The sequence below is a fragment of the Ziziphus jujuba genome, chromosome 9 (genome assembly GCF_031755915.1).
Source record: "Ziziphus jujuba cultivar Dongzao chromosome 9, ASM3175591v1".
In the NCBI taxonomy this organism is placed as follows: domain Eukaryota; kingdom Viridiplantae; phylum Streptophyta; class Magnoliopsida; order Rosales; family Rhamnaceae; genus Ziziphus; species Ziziphus jujuba.
Window position 1 is genome coordinate 17175780 of NC_083387.1, and position 12914 is coordinate 17188693.

A 12914-nucleotide genomic window follows, 5' to 3' on the forward strand; every position below is an offset into this window, starting at 1 on the left:
ACTAATCACAAATCCTAGAAAAACAAGTTGAAATTGACAAAAGTCACACTTTTTAAGACTGACATAAAGTCTTTCTTTCCTAAGAACATTTAATACTAACCTAAGATGCCCTACAATCTCTTCTAAACTCCTACTATATACAAGGATATCATCAAAGTACACAACCACAAACTTTCCAATGTAAGCACGCAAAACATGATTCATAAGTCCCATAAAAGTACTAGGGGCATTAGTGTTCCAAATGGCATACTAGGGCATTTGATTTCACCACTAACTATTCCAATTTAATTACTTAAATATGTGAATTTAATTAACTAGTAATTTTGTTAACCATACTTAATCACAAAATTAATCAAAAGTAGTTTCCACTCACAATTGATAATATTCACATAACCTAATTTATTCCTTCCGGCCTATAAATTAAATCATGCAAATTCATCAAGCATAGATTAAGCAAATAATATGGCATGAGACATAACTATTTTCCAATCAATTATGCATTCATGTAAATCATTGGAGATCCATAATATCATCCTTTTCCAAGCTCAAATATTATTAAAATCATTCATTCCTTCCGGCCTATGAAAGCATTAAGTATACCCATGATTTATTAACAAAACATATTACTAATTAAATAAAACTCAACATATATTAAAATAATTAAACCTTCATAGTTAGGGCTATATCATAGCCCTAGCTATGAAAATTAGTTCATGGTAAAAATAATTTCAACATCCATAATTATTAAAAATAATAAGATTCACAATTAAAGAGAAAGGAAAAGAGAATAAAAACTATTGAAGAAATTCTCCTCCAAGAGCTCTCAAAGTCGTAGCCTTCTTCTCCAAGCAAGCCCACGTCTCTCTGCCTCCTCCACGCTCTCCAATTGATCTTCTAAAACTCTAAAACTTTAAAACCCTAGAACCCTTAAGAGAATCTTAGAAACTCCCAAAATTTGGTTTGTTTCTATTTAAGCCTCCTAAAAGCTCTTAAATAACTCTCTACACTTGTATATCTTCCTTCAATGTGGTGGGGGCTATATATATAGGGCCTTGGGAATCTTCTTCTCTATTTATTTTCAATGTGGGAGTCTTGGAAGATACCTTTTTTAGGCCATGAAAAGGGTTGGACGAATTTTATGTGTAAAAAGGAAACTGTATATTACTTGCTCTCTACTACTTTCCTTTTATCTAATTCCTCCTAAAAAAATAGTTAATTAGTCTAATTTACCCTTAATGAAGTATGTGACATGACATGTGCCTCATTAATGATAAATTGACCAATTATTGCCACTTATTTTTATCTTGGCCCTCAAATTGCCTTGATTCCCTCTTTTGATCAATGGTGGAGATTTAACTAAAATATTATTTTTTATAAATTCTAAACTTTAAATGATGATAACTCTTTGCTCGCACCTCGAAATCCAAAAATAACAAGACATTTGAAATCCTCAGATCTTGATGATTCATATGACATCCACTTCCATCATGAAATTCCCGATAGAATCTTTATGGAATCTTCAAGGTATCTTTTTGGAATCTTTTTAATGCTTAGTCCGTTCGAGCTCAAATCTTGCTTCCCACCATAATTCGACCCAAGGAATCCATTTTTATGGTTGTTTTCTTAAAATTCTTCCTCTTTTACCTATATTAAGAAAAATACATAATTAAGTATCTTTCCATAACAAATTAACACAAACTAACAAATATTAAGCTATAAATATGGCATAAAATCATCAATATTTTAGACCTAGCAACCACTCATCCAGACCATGGTTTGTTTTAAATGTTGTTTTCCATTCATCACCTTCCTTCATTCGTATTTGATCATAAGCACTCGTAAGATCATTTTTTGAAAATATGCTTGCACCATACAATTCATCAAGCATAGGAATAGGATGAAGATATTTGACAGTTATATTGTTAATAGCTCTATAATCTACACACATTCTCCATGTTCCATCTTTCTTAGGGACTAATAACACAGGAACAGCACATGGACTCATGCTTTCTCTAACATATCCCTTTTCAAGCAATTCATTACCTATCTTTGAAGCTCCTTTGTCTCCTCTAGATTACTCCTATAAGCAGACCGATTAAGAATTGTTGATCTTGGAACAAAATCAATTTGATGTTTGATCCCTCTAATTGATGGTAACCCACTTGGAAAGACATCATCAAACTCCTGTAAAAGAGAAACAATAGAACTAGGCAAAATAGATTCATCAGGGTTAGTTAAATGATTCATATATGCTTCTTTGTACATCATTACAATCATAAGCTTTCTACATCAAAAAACCTTCTTTATTTCACTTTGTTTAGACCGTGTGGTGGCTTTATCTTCAAACTTGGGTTGATTGGGTTTCCATGTGGATGGGCTTGCTTTCTAAGTGTTTTGAGCAATACTAGGTCTTGTGGTACCCTTCCTCTTGAGTTGTCACTCTACTTTGATAGCCATGTGCAACATCTCTTCAATCTCAACATAATGATGTAAATCCACTTGATTTGCTATTTCCCTATTCAAACCAGCCAAGAAATGTGCCATAGTATCCGCCCTATCCTCCTCAACATTATCCCTCATCATAAGGATTTCCATCTCCTTATAATATTCCTCCACATTCCTATTTCCATGAGACAAGCTTTGTAGCTTCTGAAAAATGCTCATATAGTAATAGGTTAGGCCCGAAATGCTTCCTTGTCAAAGCCTTCCCATATATCTATAGGTCTTTGTCCCGCTCGCCTCCTAGAAAGTGTTACTTTGTCCCACCATCCAATAGCACAGTCCATGAATTCAACAGCGGCTAATTTAACCTTTTTAGCCTTCGAATAGTTCTGACAATCGAATACCATCTCAATCCTCTTATCCAACTCAAGATAAGATTTTAGATCACTTTTACCTTGGAATGATGGTATTTTCATCTTAATTCCTCCATAATCATTGTGTTAGTCTAATCTATCTCTCCCACGGAATTGGTTGGTACTCGAACCAATGTCTTCTTCTTCTTCCCCATAGTCATCTCCAAATCTTCCCCTCTTGGAGAATTTCTTCCTCTACCATGACCATGAGTGATCCTTTGTGGTCTGTGTTGCTGCGGCGTTTGAATTGATGATTCCATCCTATCCAACCTATCATGGATCTGCTCGATCTCCAACCGTAATGCCCTTTGGAGTTCTCCCACCATGGCTTGAATGTATAACTTCGGATCAACCACACTTGGAGTTCTTCAATGCTTTCTTTGCTTTTGTCTTGTGACATCATTTTTCTGCACAACTTGTTAGTAAAAGGACCTCACAACACTCCCTCATGTGTTTCGCTCAAATTCAAGGTTGAGATTCACTTGTGTTTACACTCTAGTTATATTTTGGCTTTTCCCCTTTATAATTGTCACCTCTCTTACCTTTTACCACTCTAGTAATCCTATTTGGTTCTTTGCAAACTAATTTCAAACTAAAAAAACTAGCAAGTAACAATCCAAATAGACCTACCAAACAGTTATGAAAGAAAGGCTAAAAAGACAATTAGAACAAAAAGTAACAAGCAAAAGGCAATGAGGATGGATTCAATTATCAACAAGAAATTTGGCACAAATAAAGAAAACTAGAATCTTAAGAACAAATTGGAATTAGATTTGCAAAGTGGAATCAGATTTCTCAAATAATCAACAATACTAATCGCAGCAACCTTCAAACAATAAGAACAAACTTATCAAAAAAGAAGCAATACCATTCGCACTAACCTTCAATGGAAACAACACCAAGCTGTCGACCACAAGTGTTAGAAAACTTGGCTAACAAATAATTTTTTTTTTCAATTATGTCTAAACGGTTAGAACAAGGAATTTTTTTTTTATAAGATCTGATCGGATAAATGAAGAAGAACAAAAAAAGACGCAAAGAAAAATGCAGTAACCAAATGGATAAGAACAACCAAAGAAAGCAACAATGCAATTTCTAGCCTAATGCTAAAAATCGCAAAAATCCAAGAAAAACAATGAAAACAAAAGGAAAAAAAATAAATAGATCAAACCTGTAATTAGAAACAAGATTCTGATACCAAATTGATATGTACCTAGAGGGACATGCTTCTAAACCCGTAACAAAGATTGATTTGGACCGTCTAATTAGAAGTTATGAATGGAAGACCTCGACCCTTTACCTATATTTGAGGTAAGAACCTTGGTTTGGTGAAGACGCCACAATAAGGTGCAAAATAACCTATTGACAAGTCAGATTTGAACTCCACAAACTAATCTTGAAAAGTTCGATCTAGTTCTTAGATAAGCAAGAGAATCACTTTCACTTTTAATCAAAGTTGTAAGCTCCCTTTATTCATGACTTCTGTGCCTTTAAATAGGCAAAATAAATCACAAAGCTTTCTTAAATTTGCAAAAAACCATTATGGCCAACTTAGTCAAAATGCTAGTATTTTAGTTTTCTAATTTGATTCTACTTTTTGTTTTAGGAAATTACCATTACTTTATTTATTTATTTGCTGGACAAATAAGTTTAGGAAAGTTATTATTTTATTATTTTCATTGTAAATTAATTAATTCCTAATTCAAAATAAAGGAATTAATTAATCCAAATTAGATTAAGAAATGAAGAGACTTTCGGCCATATTAGGCTGTTTCATTGCATGGCCAGTTTTTCCTTTTTGTGTTAGGGTTTTATTTTGTTTTCTCTTAGGCTATGAAAGGGCTTGTTTTTTAGGAAGAACACACCATTAATAATATTCAGAATTTATTTTATGAGATTCAATTTCTCTTTATTCTTTTGAACACCTAAAACACCATAAGAGAGTGAGTGTTTTAGTTTAACTTATCAATAGAACTTCCATCACCTATTGTGACGTCTTCACTATATATCAAAATTTCTAATCACAAGTTGATTAAGGATCAAGGTAACCATTAGAACTTGAACATAATTGGATTTAGGCTAATATTATACGGGTTTAGGAACAAGTTGTCCTAGGTTCGTATCATTTGGTATCAGAGCCAAATTTTGTTCAGGTTTGATCTTTCTTTATTTGCTTTCTTTAAGGTTGCTTCTATCATCATATGCATATTTTTTCAAAAAAAAAAAAATTCATGCCTAGTTGAGATTAGGATTTTCCAGTTTTATCGTATTTTTGTTTCCTAGCTTGTTGTTGTCTTTTATCACTCTTCTTATTAATTTGGTTTTTGTTGATTTTTATTTGCTATTTTATTCTTCAATATTTGCATTCATATATTAAAAAAAAAAAAAAGGAAAATTCGAACAGATATAAGAAAAAAAAAAAAACTGCACTTTTGTATTTTGTTGGAGGTCACAGGTTTGGTTATTATTTGGTGTTGGAATTGCAATTTTGGTGTTTATTCTTGCTACTGCAATTGTTTTATGATCTGTGGGTAAAAAAAAAAAAAAAAAAAAAGGAGGAAGAAAAGCCGAATAAAAAAAAAAGTTTAGGATTGTTGGTGTTGAAATTTGTTGCTGGAAATTCATTGGAGCTGCTGTTTTATTGATTATTTGTTCAATATTTGGAGTTGTTGAAGAATTATTTTTGTTGCTGGATATTTGAATTTTGGGTGCTTAAATTATTTGGATTAAAATTAGTTGAAGGAATTGATACAAAACTTGAATTATAAGGACAACAACCAACACTATTCTATATTTTAGTTCTATTTGATTTTTGTTCGTGTTTGAAATTCTTTTTCCTAAATTTTATTCTTGAATCCTTAATCTCTTACCAACTGATCCAGTTCTTGCTAATTCTGAAATTTCCTTATTATTTTGCTTTATTTTGCCTAGAAAGCCGAAAACTAGATTTTGTTAATTCATTCTGTATTACTTGCTTTTTGCTACTGTTTTGTTGATATTTTTAATTAAAACATACTTGTGATCTAATTGCTGTTTTGTGGGTGTTTTAATTAGAACTTTGAGATAATTCATTGAGAGGAAAAGTGCAAGAGAGTGTGAGCTCAAAAGAGGGTTAAAAGCTGAAATTAAAGTGCAAACACGAATGTCGAGTTCTTGTTTGAGTGAAACAGTGAGGGAGTGAATTTGGTGAGGTCGTGAATTTGGTGAGGTCTTATTTTATTTTTGCATTATTCATACTAACATGGCAAATTCAAGGGTGAGAAGAGGCTATCCACCTCTAAGAATTAATGAAGAATAGTCTGTAGGATTCCATGGTGGTTCCTGAGCTTTAGGAAGTGGAGAGCAAATGGACATGAGGGCTATATTGGAGCAATTGCAGCTGATGAATGCCCGATTTGATAACATAGATCAAAGGATGGACAGGATAGAAAATCACAAGGAGGGCTGAATATAAGGTTAACTGCTCATGGAGGTCGAGGTCGAGGAGGCCGAGGGCGACCAAGAGAGGAATTCAGGGGAAGTAATCCAGAGGCATATTTGGAATGGGAGGAGAGAATGGAGATGATTTTTTATTGTCATAATTATTCAGAGGCCAAGAAGGTGAAGTTGGCAGCAATGGAGTTTGGTTATTATGCACTCCAATGGTTCATACCACAGACTATAATAGGTTGCTGCATCGAAGGCTTCAGTCTTTATCTCAAGGAAGTAGGTCCGTGGAGGATTATTACAAGGAGATGGAAATGCTTATGATGAGGTTAAAATTGAATGGGGCTATGAAGTGACCATGGCAAGATTCCTTGGTGATTTGAATCGTGAGATAGCCAATCAACTAGAATGGCAACAATATGTGGAATTGGAGGAGATGTTGCATGCGGCTATTAAATTGGAGTATCAATTCAAGAGGAGGGGTATAGGCTCACGGTTTAGGGGTGTTTCCAACAGTGGAATATCAATTCCAAGTGGCACGAGAAACAATCCTACCTATGAAAGTAAGCCAAAGCCGAAGGTGGAGAAGAAAGCACTAATCGGCCAAAAAAGGAGCCTAAAGCCGAATCTGTCCAAGCACATAAAAATATGGTAAAATCTAATCCTAAACCGTCAAGATCAAGAGAAATAATTTGTTTTAAATGCCAGGGACAAGGACACATTGCCAATCAATGCCCGAATAGGAGAATCATGGTGCTGAAAGATAATGGCAAACTAGAATCCGAAAGTGAGGAAAATGGGGGAAAGGCCGAATTGGATGATGAAGAACATGGAGGGGATGAGCATGAGGAATTTGAAACACTTCAACCTTCAAGGGCTGACTTGAGCTAGCTGCAAGGAGGGTCCTTACTGTATACAAAGATGTGAAATCCAAGGTAAGATTTGTAGTATCATTATTGATAGTGGAAGTTGTACCAATGTACTTAGTAATCTTGTGGTAGATAAATGAGGCTTGACAACAATTAAACATCCAGGACCCTATAGGTTACAGTGGTGAGATGAAAGTGAATAAACAAGCCAAAGTAAAGTTTAGCATAGATAAATATGTGGATGTTGTTTTGTGTGATGTTGTGCCTATGCATGCTGAACATATTCTATTAGGTAGACCATTGCAATTTGATAAAAATGCTATTGATTTTGGTCGAGAGAATTATATTGTTTTTAAGTTTAAAGGAAAGAAGGTCAAGCTAGAGCCATTAACTCCTAAGGAAGTTTATAGAGACCAATTGCAAATACAACAAAGGACAAAGGCCAAAAAACTTAAGGAGAAAGCTAGTATGTCACCAACAACTTCACCATCCATCTAAGAAGGTAAGTCCGAGCTTGCTGCCCAAGGTAAGCATGCTAGAACACAAATTGAGTGGAAAAATCATGAGAAAGCCGAATGCAGGGGGTGAGGAAAATGGAGAAAACCTGAGAGAGAGGGAACATGTGTGGTGGCCGAGAGAGAGAAAGGAAAAATAATTTTTTTTTGAGTTTTGGGGATGTTAATAAAGCTATTTTGAATAAGAAACCATTGCTGGTCAGGAATCATAAAGATGCTTATTTAAAACTATTTTTGTTGTATAAAACTTTATCTGCCTTGTTGAAAGCTTTACAATGTGGAAATTTTATGCCTTAAGGGGATGGACTTTTTGAAATTTTAGAGCGAATCAATGAAAATGCCAACAAACTTTACTTACTAGGTAAGTACAATGTTAGTGTCACATTTAATTTTGCTAAATTATCTACTTTCACTGCAGGTGATGATCTTGATTTGAGGACAAATCCTTTTCAAAAGGAGGGGAATGATGCGAATCTGTCCATGCCCGCACAACCAATAACACGCTGGGCTGCTGACCCGATACGAATGAAGATCGGGCCAATCTCTAGAGCTCAAGCCAAGAGGTTTAGGGGCAAATTTTCTGCCTTTATTTAGGGGGTAATTAATTCTTAAGAGCACTTGTCCATACCCGAAGATCTAAGACCTTTTTTGAGCATACAAGTGGTGGAAGCCGATACGGACCCTGGTAGCAGTTTTGGTGCATTTATGTAGTCCGGGCAGCAAGAAATGGTTCCAACTCTTTATGGATTCAATAAGTATCACTAAGAGCTCATTGAAACAAGTCAAGGCAGAAGTAAAATCAGCTTGTACGGACAGCTTCAAAATTTGGCTGAAAATTGCTATATTGCTTGTTAGCTTTACTGTATTTTGCTGAGTTGCCTTTTTCTCTTTCTTTCAGCAAGGGAAATGTGTGGGACTCCAGAATAAGCTTAGTTGGCATCCTAAAAAACATATTGAAGCTGATTTGGAGCTCAAATTGATCAAACATTGATCAAAGTCAACTTAGTCAAAAAGCTAGTATTTTAGTTTCCTAATTTGATTCTACTTTTTGTTTTAGGAAATTACCATTACTTCTTTCTTTTTGTTTATTTATTTGCTGGACAAATAAGTTTAGGAAAGTTATTATTTTATTATTTTCATTGTAAATTAATTAATTCCTAATTCAAAATAACGGAATTAATTAATCAAAATTAGATTAGGAAAGGAGGAGACTTTCGGCCATATTAGGATTCTTCATTGCATGGCCGGTTTTCCCTTTTTATTTTAGGATTTGTTTTCTCTTAGCCTATAAAAAGGCTTGTTTTTGAGGAAGAACACACCATTAATAATATTGAGAATTTATTTTATGACCGTTAGAACTTGAACATAATTGGATCCGGGCTAATATTATACGGGTTTAGAAGCAAGTCGTTTTAGGTTCGTATCAAGCTGATGGTCAAACATAAGTGGTAACTAAGACTTTGTCTACCTTGTTAAGAGCTTTAATTAATAAAAACAGTAAAATTTGGAAAAAAGTTCTTACCACATGGAGAGTTTGAATACAATAAGTCATTCATTCAACTACTAATTTTTCACGTTTTGAATTTGTTTATGGTTTTAATCTTTTAACTCCCTTAGATTTATCACCATTACGTTTAAGTGAAAGTGCTACTGTAGATGGGAAGAAGAAGGCCGAACTAGTTAAGCTTCTACATGAAAAGGCACATGCTAACATAGAGAGAAAGACAGAGCAATATGCAAAATAAGCCAATAAAGGAGGAAATAAGGTTGTCTTTGTTGAGCCTAGAGATTGGTATGGTTGCACCTTAGGAAGGAAAGGTTTCCTGAGAAAAGGAATTGAAAAATTATGCTGAGAAGAGATGGAGACAATGCTTATAAGCTTGACCTTCTTGGTGAGTATAATGTTAATGCTACTTTTAATGTATCTAACTTATCCCCTTTTGATGTAGGTGATGATTTAAGGACAAATTGTCTTCAAGAGGAAGGGAATGATGAGGATCATCATGGGAGCACTCAAAAATGGAGTCCCGATCCGTTGGAGTTGCCAACTGAACCAATTACTAGGTAAAAAGGTTTAAAGAAGCATTAAATGGTCTTATCCAAGAGGTGCTTATCAATCAAGAATGCAAGAGTTTTTCAAAGGAAGAATCAAAATTAGCAGCAATATTGAGTATTGAAGGCTGTGGATATGAAAGCTTGAAGGAAAACAATGTTAGGGGCAATTTGGTAATTTCGCATTAGCATGATGACATGGCACTTTGATGACATGGCATCTTTGGACATGTGGCATCTAAGTGGCTATCCAACATGGCTTGAAAAGAAATAAACCAGCTTTCCTTTTTAGGCTAATTAGGTGTCTTACTTGATCACCAAGGTACTTAATGATCAAGTTTTATTATTTTAGTCTTATTTTGATTTTAGGAAACCTTTAATTTTATTATATTTTCAATTATTTTTGGTTGGAAAATTAATCAGTTTCCTAATCTTAAGTTGTTATGTAATTAGTCACTTTCCTAAACTATAAAGGAGTTGACTAATTAAATTTAAATTAGGAAATAACTTAAATTTAGTGTTTTGAGTTTAAGAAGGTATTTTGGATGAATTTTTTTATTATTTTTGCATGTATTTTAGCCTACAAAAAGGTTTCAAGTTCATTAATACAATAACTTTTAATTTTTAGCAAAATTTAACACTTGTAAGAAATAAACCTTTCAATTCTTTAATAGCTCTCATTTAAACTTTTCTAACTTGAGAATTAAAGTTTAATCCTTGACTTATCAATAGGGTAATTACGCAACCCTTTTGTGGCGTCATTCGTTCCATAAGAACCTGAATCAATTAGATAATCACACTTTAGTTTGTACGAATCTAGGTTGGATTGCTTAGGCTCGTATTAGGATTCTTGTTTAAGGAAAATAAACTTTGTGTGTACCAAGTTGTTCTTTGCGTGATTAACTTGTTAGAGAATCTCGTGGTGGGGGATTAATGGGTCACTTTGGAATAGCTAAAACCTTAGCCGTTCCACAAGAACACTTCCATTGGCCACATATGAAAAGAGATGTAGAAAGAATTTGTTATAGATGCATTAAATGTAAGCAATCCAAATCACGGCTACAACCACATGGATTGTACATGCCAATTCCTATACCTAACTACCCTTGGGTAGATATCTCTATGGACTTTGTTTTAGGGTTGCCCAGAAATAAGGAATTGTAGGGATTCAATTTTTATGGTTGTGGATAGGTATTCTAAAATGGCACATTTTATTACATGTCATAAAACCGATGATGCATCTCATATTTTCTGATTTTTTTTTTAAAGAAATTATTAGGTTGCATGGAATGCCTAGAACAATTGTGTCTGATAGAGATACAAAATTCTTGAGTTACTTCTGGATAACATTGTGGGCCAAGTTGGGAACTAATTGTTGTTTTCTACTACTTGTCATCCACAAACTGATGTACAAACAGAGGTGGTAAATAGAACTTTGTCTACTTTGTTGCGTGCTTTGATAAGTAGGAATATCAAAACTTGGGAGAATGTTTACCTCATATTGAATTTTCTTGTAATCGATCTATACATTCAGTGAGTAAATTTTCACCTTTTGAAATTTTATATGGTTTTAATCCTTAAACTCCATTGGATTAAAACTTTACGTTTGAATGAGCATGCTAATTGAGATGGGAAAAAGAAAGCTAATTTTTTTAGGCAACTACATGAGAAGGCTAGAGTTAACATTGAGAGGAAAACCAAACAATACATGAAGCAAGCAAACAAAGAGCACCAATAAGTTGTTTTTGAGCTTGGAGATTGGGTTTGGTTGCATTTGAAAAAGTAAAGATTTCCAGCACAAAGAAAGTCTAAACTCATGCCATGTGGAGATGGTATATTGCAAGTATTGGAGAGACTTACTGACAACGCTTACAAATTAGATCTTCTATGTGAGCATAATGTAAGTGCTACCTTTAATGTTACTATTTTATCTCCTTTATGTGCAGGTGACAATTGAGAACAAATCATTTTCAAGAGGAGGGGAATGATGAGGACATGAACAAGAGCACCTCATGATGGAGTCCAGAGCCACTTCAAATCTCTACGGGAACAATAACCAAGGATAGAGTTAAAAGGTTTAAAGAAGCACTAAATGGTTTAATCTAAGAGGTGTTCACATATCAAGGAAGCAAGTTCGTTACTAAAGGTGAACCAAAATTGGTCACATCTCAAGGAAGCAAGTTCATTACTGAAGATGAATCGAAATTGGTCACATCTCTAGGAAGCAAGTTCATTACTGAAGATGAACCAAAATTGGTCCATATGATTAGGATGAAGGATGCCAACATGAAAGAAAGCTTAACGCACAGAATCCTACAACATGGTGATGTGGCAAGTTTTGATGACATGGATGGCGACGTGGCATCATATGGTGACATGGCATTTTTGCCACATGGAGGGTGATATGCGCCTACATGGTATCCAACTAAGCTTGGTCAAATCTTATAATTAGGAAACATTAAATTTTTATTTATATCTTGATTGGATTTTGTTACATTGCCTATTTTACTTTTCCAATTTAGTTTTATTTGGTTTCTAAATTACTTTCCTATTTTTGTTAGAGTTGATTGATCAAGGAATTAAAGGCCATTCAAATTAGGTTTCCTAAACCTAAATTTCAGCCATAATTGTTTTTGGCAAATTTAGGAAAGCATTGTAATTTATTTTGCCTATTTAAAGGCACATAAGTCATGAATAAAAGCTAGATTACAATTTTCATTCAAGGTGAAAGTGATTCTTTTGGTTCTCTAAGAACTATATTGAACTTTTTCAAGTTTTCCTTGTGGAGTTTAAATTTGACTTATCAATAGGTTATTTTGTATGCTATTGTGGCGTCTTCACCTTACCAAATTTCTTACCTCGCATATAGGTAAACGATCAAGGTCTTCCATTGATAGCTTGTAATTAGACAATCCAAATCAATCTTTGTTCCGGGTTTAGAGGCAAGTCACTCTAGGTTCATATCACATGGTGATTCGGGAAGTTGAATTTGAAGAGGAAGAGTTAGATAATGAATCTGTGCCACCATTGGAGGACATTGGTGATGAAGATGAAGATGATTACAGGTATCTAGTTCGTGGAGACTTGGCATTGGTTGCTAGGAAAGCTCTAACTATGTACGAAGATGAGAAGGAAGTGCAACAGGAGAACATCTTTCATTCTAGGTGCAAAGTCAAGGATAAAGTATGTAGCATAAT